Source organism: Thermobia domestica, chromosome 8, assembly GCF_964235325.1.
Source record: "Thermobia domestica chromosome 8, izTheDome1.hap1.1, whole genome shotgun sequence".
Lineage (NCBI taxonomy): Eukaryota > Metazoa > Arthropoda > Insecta > Zygentoma > Lepismatidae > Thermobia > Thermobia domestica.
In genome coordinates this window covers 208,662,072-208,675,847 of record NC_137461.1, presented here as the reverse complement: position 1 = coordinate 208,675,847, position 13,776 = coordinate 208,662,072, and positions in this window count along the sequence as shown.

Genomic DNA, 13,776 nt, shown 5'->3' with positions numbered 1-13,776 from the left:
AATATTTTTCAATGAAACTTTTGAAGCCTAAACATAAATTGAATTACTTTCGCGTATGCTACAAGTAACACATTCGTCTATATGCTACGTATCTCTCGCTCTCTCCTCTCTCTCTCTCTCTCTCTCTCTCTCTCTATATATATATATATATATATATATATATATATATATATATATATATATATATATATATATATATATATGTAGAGAGAGAGAGAGAGAGAGAGCCAGAGAGAGAATTTACGAGAAGCTGCTGAAAATGTCGTAGTCCAATCCAGAAGGAGTGTAGCTACTAGGTAGAAAAATGAAACCGTAGTTTAGAAAAACATATCTCTGTATGTACAAATATAAATTTTCATATTAATAATGAAATTCTCATTGTTTCTCAGGCCTCTGAAGTGATTATGTGTGCCCAAACAGATAATTTCACGAACATCCAGATCCTTACTGTTATAACATTTTTGTTCCACCAAGGAAAGTCACCGAAGTAAATTAATTAGGAAATCAGTGAAACACCACGGGACTCTCCTCCGTTATATATAGTGGTGAAGAAGTAAGTGGTTTAGTATAAACGTAGCAATTTCTCAACAAATTATGCTTTACATCCAGGATGATTAAAAGCAATGACTCTTCCTGGAATCATGGATGCAATTTGTGACATTATTCTTGAAAATTGCAGCATTTCAGCCAGTGGTGGATATAGCCCGGGGCCGGAGGGCCTAGGCCACCCCAGTTTTTGAGTGACAAAAATAATTTAAGCTATTTATATTTATTATAGTCTGAGGTCTGCACCCCGCTTTCTCAGTTTTTACCTTCTCAGCAAAACTTGTGTCAGGGATTCTGGGCATTTCTTTGGAACTCGTCGGTAGCATAATTCAGAATGGCTTGAGTATGCGCAAGTTCTCGGCATAATGGGTTGCCAAAATATATGTCAGGAGAATAAAAGGGTAACGGCATTAAGAGAAGTATTCTTCCAATTTGACCGTAATGCTGATCAATTTCGCTGACGAATAGTAACCATAGATGAAATATGGTTGTACCACTATGATCCTGAATCGGAACAACAGTCAATGGAGTAGTAGCACTCATTTCTTTATCGCCCCAAGAAGTTCAAGACACAGAAGTAGGTTGAGAAACTGTTTGGAACATTCTTCTGGTATAAGTATGGAGTGGTAGACTACCTCCTCAATGGTCAGATATTTAATCCAGAATCTCTACATTACTCACAAAACTGAAAGAAAAATTCAAAGTTCAACGCTGCGGAAAATGAAAAGAAAGGAATTCTGTTCCTTCAGGAGAATACACCTGTCCATCAAGCCCCTGCGAACATAACTGACATTGCATAATCCAGGATTTCAATGTCTAGATCATCATTCTTATTCCGCAGATTTAGCTCCGTCTAACTATTACGTGTACTTATTTCCCAAACTTAAATAACACTTGAAAGACGCCATTTTAGATCTGATAGGGGTAGTGCTACGAACAATGGTGCAAGGAAATCTAGATTTTTTTAACTTTTCTGCAAAAGCTGGAGCACTGTACAAGGTAGTATATTGACTCTCGGAGGAAGAGAAGAAGAAGTAAAACTTCACCAATCCACGTGCACTCCTTCTGGGTTGGGCTACGAATTTTTCAACAGTTCCTAGTCAATGTGGTACACGTCACGTCAGTACTTTGAAACAAAATAAGTAAAGGAGCACTAGTATAAACCAATTACTAACTAAAGATCAGCACTCTGACAATACATTTTATTGGGAATCAATTTCATTCCATCATTTTATTATTATCATTTGCAGGAAGGGAAAACACAACTCTTTTTATCTCCTTCAAAAAATTAAGCCCTGGTAGTTGCAAACTAAGCTGTTATAAGCACATCCTCTGAATATTGGAAGCCGAGAATAATGTTTCAGAAAAAAGAAGTTTTAAATAAAACAAAATATGAAACTGAAAATTTCAAACCTGGACAAATACAAACAAGTTACGTAACTGGTTTTACCTTTCTTTTGTTTCCAATCGAAGTTGATCCAATGAGAAGAAAACAAGTCGACCAAATCTACTATTGTTTGCTCGGCACAATTATTAAAAATCATAAGAAAGAAGTATAACTAAAATTTACCTCAAAAGGGGCTAAATTAGAAAACAGAAATATGCGAGCATACCCAGACGCTCAAAGAAGAAAGCTTGAGGATTAATCTGCCACATAGTAAATTCATGGAAAGTAGACTACAATTTGTCAATGAGATTGGTTATGATACTGATATATAATACTACATGAAGAATGTTTAAAGATTGTACGAGTCTGGAGGGGCAGTCTAGGTGGCAGTCAGGGGGCAGAAGTAGCTACTAGGGGGGCGCTCGCCCCCCTTGCCCCCCTCTGGCGTCATCACTATATTGTTATGTTTACTTTTTGAACTTAAGCACTTTCTGTACTTTTTGGTGGCATCTTTTACTTTCCCTTTCTGTATATATGTACCTGTAAGGCGCACACAAATGATAGAAAAAAATTATTCGAGCAAAGCACATCTCTTTACAATGAATTAAGTAGAAAGTTCATTAAATATGAGAGAAACTAGTTGCAAAAAAATATCAATAAATAGATCAAGATATTTAGAATATTTGATGTATAATAAATATACATTATACACGATTAATGTAAAATAGTCATTGAAATTAACAATAAAGCATAATTTAAAAAAGGATAATTAAAAAAGAAATAAAGCATAATGGGGGTTGCTCTAACAATTAAGTTGAATGAAGACGAGAAGAAAACGAAAGCTGATTCCTTAACGAATTTCGTTGATCTTCTTTGTGTCTACAAAAACGCATTCCTAGAAACCTACAAGCTAGGTATCATCTCTGTGATTATGTCAGTTTCTAGTGCTACATGTGAAAGGTCATTCTCTTCTTTGAAAAGATTAAAGACTTGTATAAGCAAGTCAATGACTCATGATAGGTTGAAAAACTTAGTGTTACTTTATATTGAGAAGAAAATTGCTAAATCGTTAGATCTTTAACAAGTTGTGGATATGTTTGCTGCTGCCCACACGAATAGAAAGATCCTCTTCAAGTAGAGGCATGAACCTACCTGTAAAAGTGTATTTGCTTCCACTTAAGTCAACCAGCTACACATATTTTAAACGCCATGATTAAATAACTATTTACTTATATTAGAAATCAATTGCATGAATGAATGCTAGTTGTTTGAGGTACTAAATTCTTATATTTTCACTGTTTTCCAAAGAGTAAAATCATGAACAATATAGATGGAAACATTCACCTTGAATACACACACACACACACACACATACATACATACATATATATATATATATATATATATATATATATATATATATATATATATATATATATATATATATATATATATATATAGGAGAAGTCCCCCTCAAAATCCTCTTGGGCCCTTCATTGGCCCCCCTGAAAAAAACTCTAGCTACGCTACTGGACACCATGCACCAGAGATGAATTCTCTACCACTGAGCCACCGCGGCCCTGCTTAGGCTTGGTCGTCCATATCCAATCTCTCTTTTGGCGTTGCTTAAACAACTTCTAGTTTTGTTCTAAATCCAGACTCCATATTGGCGTAGATATTAATATTACAGTCGATTGGTAAAATCAATCTTCCACATTTAAAAATTAAAGTACACACAAGTAGAAAAATAAGCATTTATCATAAAAACACTAGCTGCAAGTGTTCAAAATAGATTTATGTATATGGTTTCTATAAAATCAATTGAAAATTGCTATTTTTAATTAGGCAGCTAGTGAAAAACAGCAGCTTTCGACTCCAGCCGAGTTTAAACTCAACCTAAACTTAGTTCACCAAAGTGTACTGACCCGACTGACCCGACCCGAAAACCCGACCCGAGCTGACCCGATTGACCCGACCCGAGCTGACCCGACTGACCCGACCCGACAACACGACCCGAGCTGACCCGACTGACCCGACCCGAGTTGACCTGATCCGACCCGTTTGAGAGCACTACACGTGAGCTCCCTCCGGGAATTGAACCCAGGCCTCCCACGTCAAAGGTGCGTACGTTAACCGCTTAGCCACGAAGGAGCTCAGTAAGGAATATATAATTTTGCAGTGTAATATACGAGTTTAGGGGTGTACATATACAGTTTTGTTATACAATTAAATTTAGTAAATTGAACATAATTCTAGGTTTTAGGTTATTTTGTATAACTGGAATGTGGAGTGACTAAGTATTGTTGAGTTTTGATGTATTCCAAGAAAATGAAAACTGTATCTAATGGCAACGAACATGTTTCGGGAAGCTGCAAAAGTATTTCTTTGAATGTCGTAGCATATGCTTGTAGTATTCGCTGTCTTTCTAAGAGTAATAACACATATAATAACATGCGTGGAATTAAAAATATAAGTTGTTCATTAATTTCCAGTTTCAATATAACTTTTGCAGAACAAGCCTTATTATCCATTACTATGATTATTTGATTAATATTATCCTTTCTATTTATTTGTTTTGCAAATTTGTTATTAAATAGGTCCCTAATCTGATTACACAATTTTCCAGACAGAATTTTAAGATGCATGATTTTATGATTTTTTGATTTCAAGAGCAAGGAATCAGATCTCTTCTTACACCTTCGTTGTATAAGAGTACAAAGAGTTAGTATTTTGTGTTGCTCTTGTTAATTTTTGTAACAAAATATGAAACAAGATATACGGTATTTTAACTGAAAAAGATAGTTATACAGTTATACAACCTTTAGTCTATATAACAGTCTCCTAATAGTTATACAGCCTTTAGTCTAACAAAGTGTTACAAGCAACCAGGAAAAATAACATTGACATACAAATAATGTATTCAGATCATGTCTTGCCTCCCCACTTTTAACGTCCAACCGCCGCCACTGCCTAGGACTACCAGGTGGGTCCATTGCACTCGTACGCATACTTTCATTAATAATTACTAAGGCTTAGTAAGTATTGAGATTCTATGACATTTCCCTGGTTGTGTTCTTGTATTATGTTAAATAAGTATTTTTTTTTTCATTTCCGTGAGTTAAGTGATAGTTTTTAAAATTTATAGCATTGGATACCGAGTGGGTCCATTAAACTCGAGCCTTAATGAAGAAATATGAGGATAGATTCAGAATAGATTGAGATTGTGGCTCGTAGCGGACTGAACGTTCTGGTAATCTTCTAACTGTCCCAATGAAGTCAGATATAACATATTGCAACTTTATGTGTTATTATTTAGTTTGATTGATTTAATTATTTGCAATTTTGCTTATTTTAGTAGCAGCTTTTCTTTATTTATTCACTTATATAAGTCCATTGTCAGAAGCATAATAGTTGCTTTTGTCTATCAAACTGTATTAATTTTTCCATTGTATGCAGTTGCGTATCCAGGGGGAGTTTCCCGGGATATGAACTCCCAAGAACCAAAATTTTAAAAAGTTGCTAGAATAAAATCTAAATTTGCGTTTTCAGTCTCCACATTAACAAAAAAGTTTCCCGGAGTAGGACACTGACCCCCCCCCCCCCGAATAGAAATCCTGGCTTTGCCACTGATTGTATGTAAAGTTTTGTTTATTGTTAGTGTGTTTTTTTTTTCATTGCACGTGGTAGACAAACAGATCACTAACAATACACGTCACTATTGATGGTAGAGGAGGAATATTTTTGGTAAATCAATAAACAATGAAGAAATTGATTCCCGACAGACGATAAGATATTAGCAGACTTATATACAAATGCAACTGAAGTTTCTTGTTCAGGTACCGATATTGAAATGAGACGTTGAGTAGTTTTCTTATCCAGAGGATTGGTTAGTATTTTGAAGCGTAGCACCCATAGCTAATGCAAAAGCACGTGCTAATGCAAAAAGCAAAACTCCGGAGAAAAGCAATCCTACATGGGCTGCCTTATGTTTTGATGACAACATCGGCGCTATTAGAATACCTGATGATGAACTGTTCCTAATTTGTGAAGTTGCAGATTCTTCACACACTCTGCAATATAATTTTATTCTTACATATAATATGACTGTAGACGAACAATTTCTCATTTTTTGGGTGCGCTGTCTCTTTTGACAATATATACCCAGTAAGATCACCCATTACAAAACACAATGCACAACTATCCTGAAGTTGTCACTTCTAGAGCGGAGCAAAAAACTCAAAGTTATCATATATTACAACACAACAAAATCATACGTTCACACTAACAATCATATGGCTCGCTGTTACATCACAAAACAATGAACAAAATGGCCTATGACAGTATTTTACATAACTGATGTAAGTGGACTCAACACTTATGGTATTGTGTCATCAAAGCGTAATTTCAAACGAGAAACAAACATTAAAAGGTTTGAAATTCCGTAAATTTTTCATTTCGTCTGGTTAGCAGTTCGCCAACATTGAGAAGAAATCACGGAGAATTGAAGCTTCCCAGCATACTGAAGAGGAACAGCCTAAGAAAGTCTCTCCAGCAAAGAGGGAGCACAAATCAAGAACTTTTTGCCGCAAATGCAAGCTACATGAATGTACTGACATTTAATATTTTCCAAGTGTAACACTCCGATTTTGATAAAATTTGGCAGGTAGATATTACACATGAAATAAATGAATACGTGTTTTTCACTTTTCTGGGGAAAACTGTTTTAAGGGGTTTAAAGCCCCCATCCAAAATTTGGAGAAATTTGAGGCCGGAAAGACAAGAAGAAGTTAGTCGAAGTGAATGAAATTGTTCACAGATATTATAAACGTTAAATGATGGAATATATGTTTCGTACTTTCCCGGGAAAAATGGTTGGGTGGGGCACAGAGCCCTTCAAACCTTTGATCTCGAAATATCAAAAGCGCTAATAACAGTACGTTAAACATGCCTAAAGGACATGGAGAATTGTAAGGAAATTTTGGGTAGGGACAATATATAAAAAATAAAGGAACACTTCTTTCTTATTTCCTGCAGAAAAAATGTTTTTAGGGGCAAAAGTCTCCACCGAAAATTTTGAAATTGACGACCGAAAGGCATGAAGAAGTAGACCGGAATGAACGAAATTGTGTGCATATATTGTAGACGTAAAATGACAGAATATTGTGTCGCATTTTTCTGGAAAAGATGGTTGGGTGGGGTACAGACCCCTTCAAACATTTAATCACGATTTATCAGTGTTCATTAGTATAGTGAAAGTACCTAAAAGGACATGGAGAATTGTAACGAAACTGTGTTTAGAGACAATACGCAAAAAAATATACGAATACGTGTTTTTAGTTTCTGCGGAAAAACTGTGGTGTGACTTAAGTCCCTCCGAAAAAAAAGTAATTATTACCGCAGAAGCGCAGGTAGTTTTCACAGGAAAATACGACACGTATTCTCTCATTTTACGTCTACAATATTTGTGGACATTTTCATTTATTACAGTATATTTCTTTCTGGGCTCGTGGTGTTGAATTTCGTATTTTTAGGAGGGGGGCCCTTTCTCACACTTTTGTTTTTCTGCACAAAATCAAAAACACGTAATCATTTCTTTTCTTTTCTTTTCTTTCTTTCTTTCTTTATTTATTTACTTATTTATTTATTTTTGCGTACTGTTCCTACACAAACTATCGTTGCAATTATGTCCAACCGTTTTTCCCAGGAAAATACGAAGCATCTATTTCTTCGTTTTACGTTTATAGCATCTGTGCATAATATTACTCACTTCGGTTCACTTCTTGCCTTTCGGGACTCAAATTTCAAAATTTTGGGTGGGGGCTTTTGCCCCCTAAAACTGTTTTTCCGCTGAAAAGAAAAAACATGCATTCGTTTATTTCATGTGTAATATCTACCTGCTAAATTTTATCAAAATCGGAGTGTTACACTTGGGAAGTGTTACATGTGAGAACAGCAGAATTGTATGAGAAGAATCTTTGGGAAATTATACTGTAACTCGTTACAATCCAATAAAACAATTACCTGTGAAAAATTAATTTTTAAATTTTGTTACGCAGAAATAAATTTCCTTCTTGCAAATTTTAATATATTTTTGAATAATGTTTTACTTCATAATAAAACGTTCCTTTTGCGAAAAAAGAAAAGGTTTGTATTTAGTTTTACGTTCCATGGTTTTGCCGGGTAGACTAAGGAAGACTTGAATTTACTGATTATAGTGGAACCCGAACCACTTTGGTCATTCAATGCTCTCCCACCAGGAATCGAACCTTGAACCTCATACGCCAAAGGCTTGCTTGCTTGCCACTAGACCAGCGGGGAGGGATAAAACAAACAAATATTGGAATATGTAAATTAAATTTACAACCAGACGTGGCTAGTGAGGGAAGTCGTAACCCAAAGCGTTCCAGACAAGTCACACGAACACGAAGTACATACTGCAGCAGTTGGGATTGGCGAATTTTCACAGGGAGAATGAGAAAGTCTGATTTCTATGGAATGGTGGACGGATTTGTTTTCCTTCTCTCTGACAAGGGTCAAAAGGGATGGATTACTTACAGCAAATCGTGCCGGAAGAAACTGAAGAATTCCTAATTTATTTTGATCAACATTACGTATCAGGTAGTCTCTGGAGTATGCGACTTTCATCTTATGGTGATCTTACGATTCGATTTCTTTGCTAGCCTCTTTTGTTTCCTCGCAACATACCCGTTCATATAGCAACATTACAGAAAGAGACACGAACGAGTAAATTGACAGAAGCTTCGAATTTTGAAATTCCAAAAGGTTGAACCTGTTCATCCTTCCTTGTGGATGGACATTGCAAAAGGATGAGGCCATGGTTTCAACTGCATCGAACAAGAGTAGCGAGATGAATTGCCGAAGAAGAGGATAAAATGGAAGACGATTAACCTTCAAAGGCGCTTGTTCAACTTATTGATGGATTATTCTCAAGGAAACACCATACTCGTTCAATATCTGATTGGAATTGATTACTGCATAAGGCTGTAACTTTAGGGTATAATGTATACAATAAGGTTCGTAGAGCGATTAACTTATTGGTTCGTAAAGTAACGTTATTTTTATTATAGAACGTTACGTTGTTTTTCATTGCTTGTAGTGTATGATATCAATTGCTTAACTATATACATTTATATTACGCATAAAGTTGTGAAATATGTATCAGACTTAATGCGGCTAGCTTGTTAGATGTTTTTTTTCTGAAACTGTGTAATACCATATGATAATTTGACTTTTTCTTTTTTGGTATCGAAACCGATGTTATTATATAGTCAGAGTTACCATATGTCAGGTTTTTACCGGGACAGTCCCGGTTTGAAAGCTCTTGAAATGAAATGAAACCTTGAGTAGGATAGAGAAGACGGTGATTGTGAGAATGAATGAAATGGTGGAATGAAGAAAGTGAGAGAAAACGAGATAACTCCGAGTTTATCCATGCACGCAGCACTACCACAAAGCCCATTTGACGCAAGATGGGATAAAACCAGGGATCCTATGAACCAGATGTGAGTGTTTCTACCACTGAACCACCGTGACCTCCATGAAGACTCTTATCTCGGTGCTTCGCCAGTTTACATTTTGTCCCGGTTCTCACTCGTGAGAATATGTTCATCGTTTTTTGTATGCCTTATCCTCATTGCGGTATTCTAGATTACGTCTGTTTTACATAGTTTTCACATTAAAAGCTAAATATGTAACCTTAGTTTATAGTAGGACTACATTTAAATATTGTAGAGCATTACATACCACGGAGTACAGTTACATACATGCATACATGCATACATACATACATACATACATACATATATATATGTATGTATATGTATGTTTCACCCTTTCCCCCTTTCCCCCGGAGGTTATGATTCATTGAAGCGTCATAATCAGTGCTATTGGCTGGTCTCTCTGTCTCTCTCTCGCTCTCTTTCTCTCAACCTCTTCATAACAGTTTTACTTAGTGGACGCTAAGTACACGGAACACGGATGTAAGAAAATAACAGGAATTAACGACCTGTGAAAAGAGTGGTAAAATGAACTGGACATCCCTGATTGTGAGATAAAATCAATATAAAATTCCTTCTGTGAGCCAGAAACACTGGGCGCTAAGTCTACGGGCGCTACATGCACGGAACCATATATATATATATATATATACCTCAGTTCTTTTATCAAACAAAGGATCTCAATTCCTTGTCTGTGAGCTCACTCGGCATGGACATGGAAGTGCGTAAAATAAAAAATGTAAATGTGAAATAGAAATTCTTCCGTGATGTCACTGATTCAAAATAATATTAATTACATACAAAGATATTGGGAATGCACTACTGCACGAAAGTAAATATTAAATTCTAATTTCAAACTTAAGACCCATAATTAAGTACCACTTCAGCACTTTTACTTGAATGTTACTAAAATTCAATTAGCTACTTAATGAGAAGTTATAATTGATAAAAATACTTAATGATAAAAAGCAATTATGTAATTGACGAAATTATAAGGCATATCTCAGATTTAACCCTAATGTCCTAATGAAGGACATGTTCGTTACCTTCACTGATTTCGTTGGCGTCAGTAAGAACATGTTTTAATTAACCGACAAAAAAGTGACATGATAAATATAAATCGCTAAATATAAAGTAAAGCTGCAACATGGGAACACTGTCTTTGGAATGTTACTTGTGCTCCAACGACTGGTTACTATCCTAAGTTCCAACTATTATATACAGAAAACATTATTGTACTTCGTACGTCGAAATTAGCAAACTGGTGTATACATATCATCACCATCATCATCTTCATAGTTAATATGCCATTATTGGGAGATCACTTGCCACAACTGAAAAACTTCCATATTTCACCATCTTCAGCTAACCTCTCTATCTTCATATAGATTTTTCTATTTATGATACCATCCAGCAATTGAAGCCTCCTTCGCCCCTCATTCTTTTCTGCCATTACTATACAATTCCTCATTATATAGGTTTCGTCTCAGCCAGTGTTTCAACCAGTTTCTCTTTCCATTTTCAGTAATATAAAAAGTTGTTCTTTTATCCCCCACCATTTCTAACACCCTCTTATTCGTATTCCGCTCCACTCAGCTGATTTTTTTCACTCTTGCCTACACTCATATTTCCAAAGCTCTCAGTCGTTTTTCCAGGTTCAATTTTCATCATAGAGCAAAAACAGTAAAAGATAATGAGAAACGGTTTTCCTGGAATCGATTCAGCGTTCCAAAAGAAGATTCCGTCAACAACGTTTACATTCTAATCAAACCAGAAACGAACAAACTGATAATATGTTTCAACAATCGCTGTTTTCGAATCGATTCAGCGACTCAGGAAAATATAAAAGTTCTACTCATTCTACTAAAACTGGAAGTAGTAGAAATGTATTAGTACTTTCGCTTTTACATAGATTTCCGTACAGCGGAAACGGTAACAGATTTCGAGTAGTTTTTTTTTTCTTGTAATGGATACAGTGTATCAAGAATAGATTCACTTGTAACCATAAAATTACAAGAAACACCAGATGTGGCCAAAATTTTCTACTACTCCAAATATAGATCTTTATATTACAAAAACGGTCTAATGTACCATTACAATCTGTGTAATGAAATTTTTGTTTCAAGACTTTTTCTTTAATTTTAACATCCACCCCCTCCCGAGTTTTGAACTTCACAAATATCAACTACGTAATATAGCTATAGCTTTGAACCAAAATTACCAGCTGAGACGTCGCAAGACACGATTCATAGAGGTATTCGTTGGTGCTAAGTATAAAGTAAATGTTTCCCGCCATATTGACGGATTGTAGGAGCGAGCGATGGTTCGATCTATGATTAAATTTTTCTTGCATTTCCTTCTATCGTTGTCTAATTATAACCTTTATCAAGTTGTTAGCTATTCCCACATTTTTTTCCACTGGTAACTCTGGATGTATATGTTGTTGTAGTTATCTGGGCCCAAGAGTATTGTCAGTATCTTTAGTTACATTTATATCTATATTACTTTTGTTTACGTGCCTGCCTCACACATTGAATGTCCACTGTTTTAAACCGAATATCTAGAAATATGAAGTTTATCTTTATGCGCGGGAAATAAATTGAATATATATATATATATATATATATATATATATATATATATATATATATATATATATATATATATATATATCGTAAAGTAGTTTCTTCCCCATACCACCATGTTTATCGGGTTCCAATATAACTTACTTTAAATCTTACGCAGTTTTGATACAGTAATATAATTACTTTTATTTCCTTTCAGGGTTTAACGTAAACTTCAACGTTTTGTTTTAAAATGAATGAAGAATGGACGGTAATGTGTGGTTTTGAATGGTATATAAAACTAATCACTTTGTATTTCTGTTATCGAGAGATCAATCTTTCTTCAGTTTAAAAACAATTTATCTCATTCTTTTTCTTTTTCCCTGACAGTGGAAATTTCAGTTGTTGAAATTAAATTCTTATTTATTTATTGTAGTATTTTCTGATTAACGTACAGTTTTGAAAGAAAAGACAAGTCAATTCAATTCTTAGTTCCTTTAAAACTAAATATAAGGCAAAATTTCGATTTAGCGTGAATCTGAAGGGATTGTAACCAAATTGGATGTCCGTATGGTACGTTCTTATTTGTATTTTTAATAATAGGGTAGGTTCCTATAAGAGTACGCGGTCTTGAAAGAGTACACGGTGCCCATTTGCAAAGTTGGTAATATTATGAGATGGTAATGTCTTGCCATTAGCAAGCAGCATCACGGAAGATTGTGTATGAGCATTAAGGAAGTAGCAAACAGCTGACAAGAACTGAATAATTAGCAGGTAAATACTTTTATATCACTCCACTGTAATATTATACTTGTAGAATATAATGTCTCCCCAATAACGCTATGACTGAAATACAATATCTTTTATAGTAAATATATTTTCACGCCTTTTAGAAAAAAAAGGTGTGCATTTCAGATGTCTAGTCTGATTGGTTCTGCCATTTGGTGACCGAACATTAAAAACGGTGTTGTGTTCAAAGTGTACGAATTGACCAGTACCCAAAGAGCTCGCGTGCGTCCTCTTTAGGAACACAGTAGTTTCTATGTAGTAAAAATCCTTGAATCTATTATATTTATTTCAAGATGTCTCATATCACAATTTTTCAATAATTTTCTGGAAAATTATAAGAATTTACTTCTTTTGAATCACAAATAAAATGATGAAAGTACAGTATCCTATTCATATAAAGGCATATGTAAAGGATCAATTTTGTAACACTAGTAGTATTTGGTTTTATTTATTTACAGAAGAGAAATGCACCAGGAGGAAACTAATCAATGTTGATACATTTTATCTGGGTCTCACGAGGATGATGTTCAGCATCCAACAAGTTCCAATAAAAGTGCAATGGTAAAAATACAGACAATCGAAGTGATAATGTCAGCAACGAACAGTCATAATGCAATATGCAAGTATCTCCTTCTGATTTGTTTTTCCTGCCCAAAGCAAAGCATGATTTGCAGCTCAATAGACGTGGAAAGAAATCCGAAATAATGACATCAATAGGAACTAAGTAAAGGAAGCAAGCTTTGCAAAGGGAAAAAGTCCTTAAAATTTGATGCTTCTGTACCTTCCACATATAAAGACCTTCAAGAAGATGTAATCTGCCCAGGATCTACGAAACCTATGATTACCCAATTATAGAAGACTGGATCAAATGTGGAGGTTGCGAGCAATGTTAGCATGAAGCTTGTTCATTATCTCCATAGACAAGTGCGTACTCTTTAAGGAAGTGTTGCCTACTCTTTAAAGACCTTTCCCC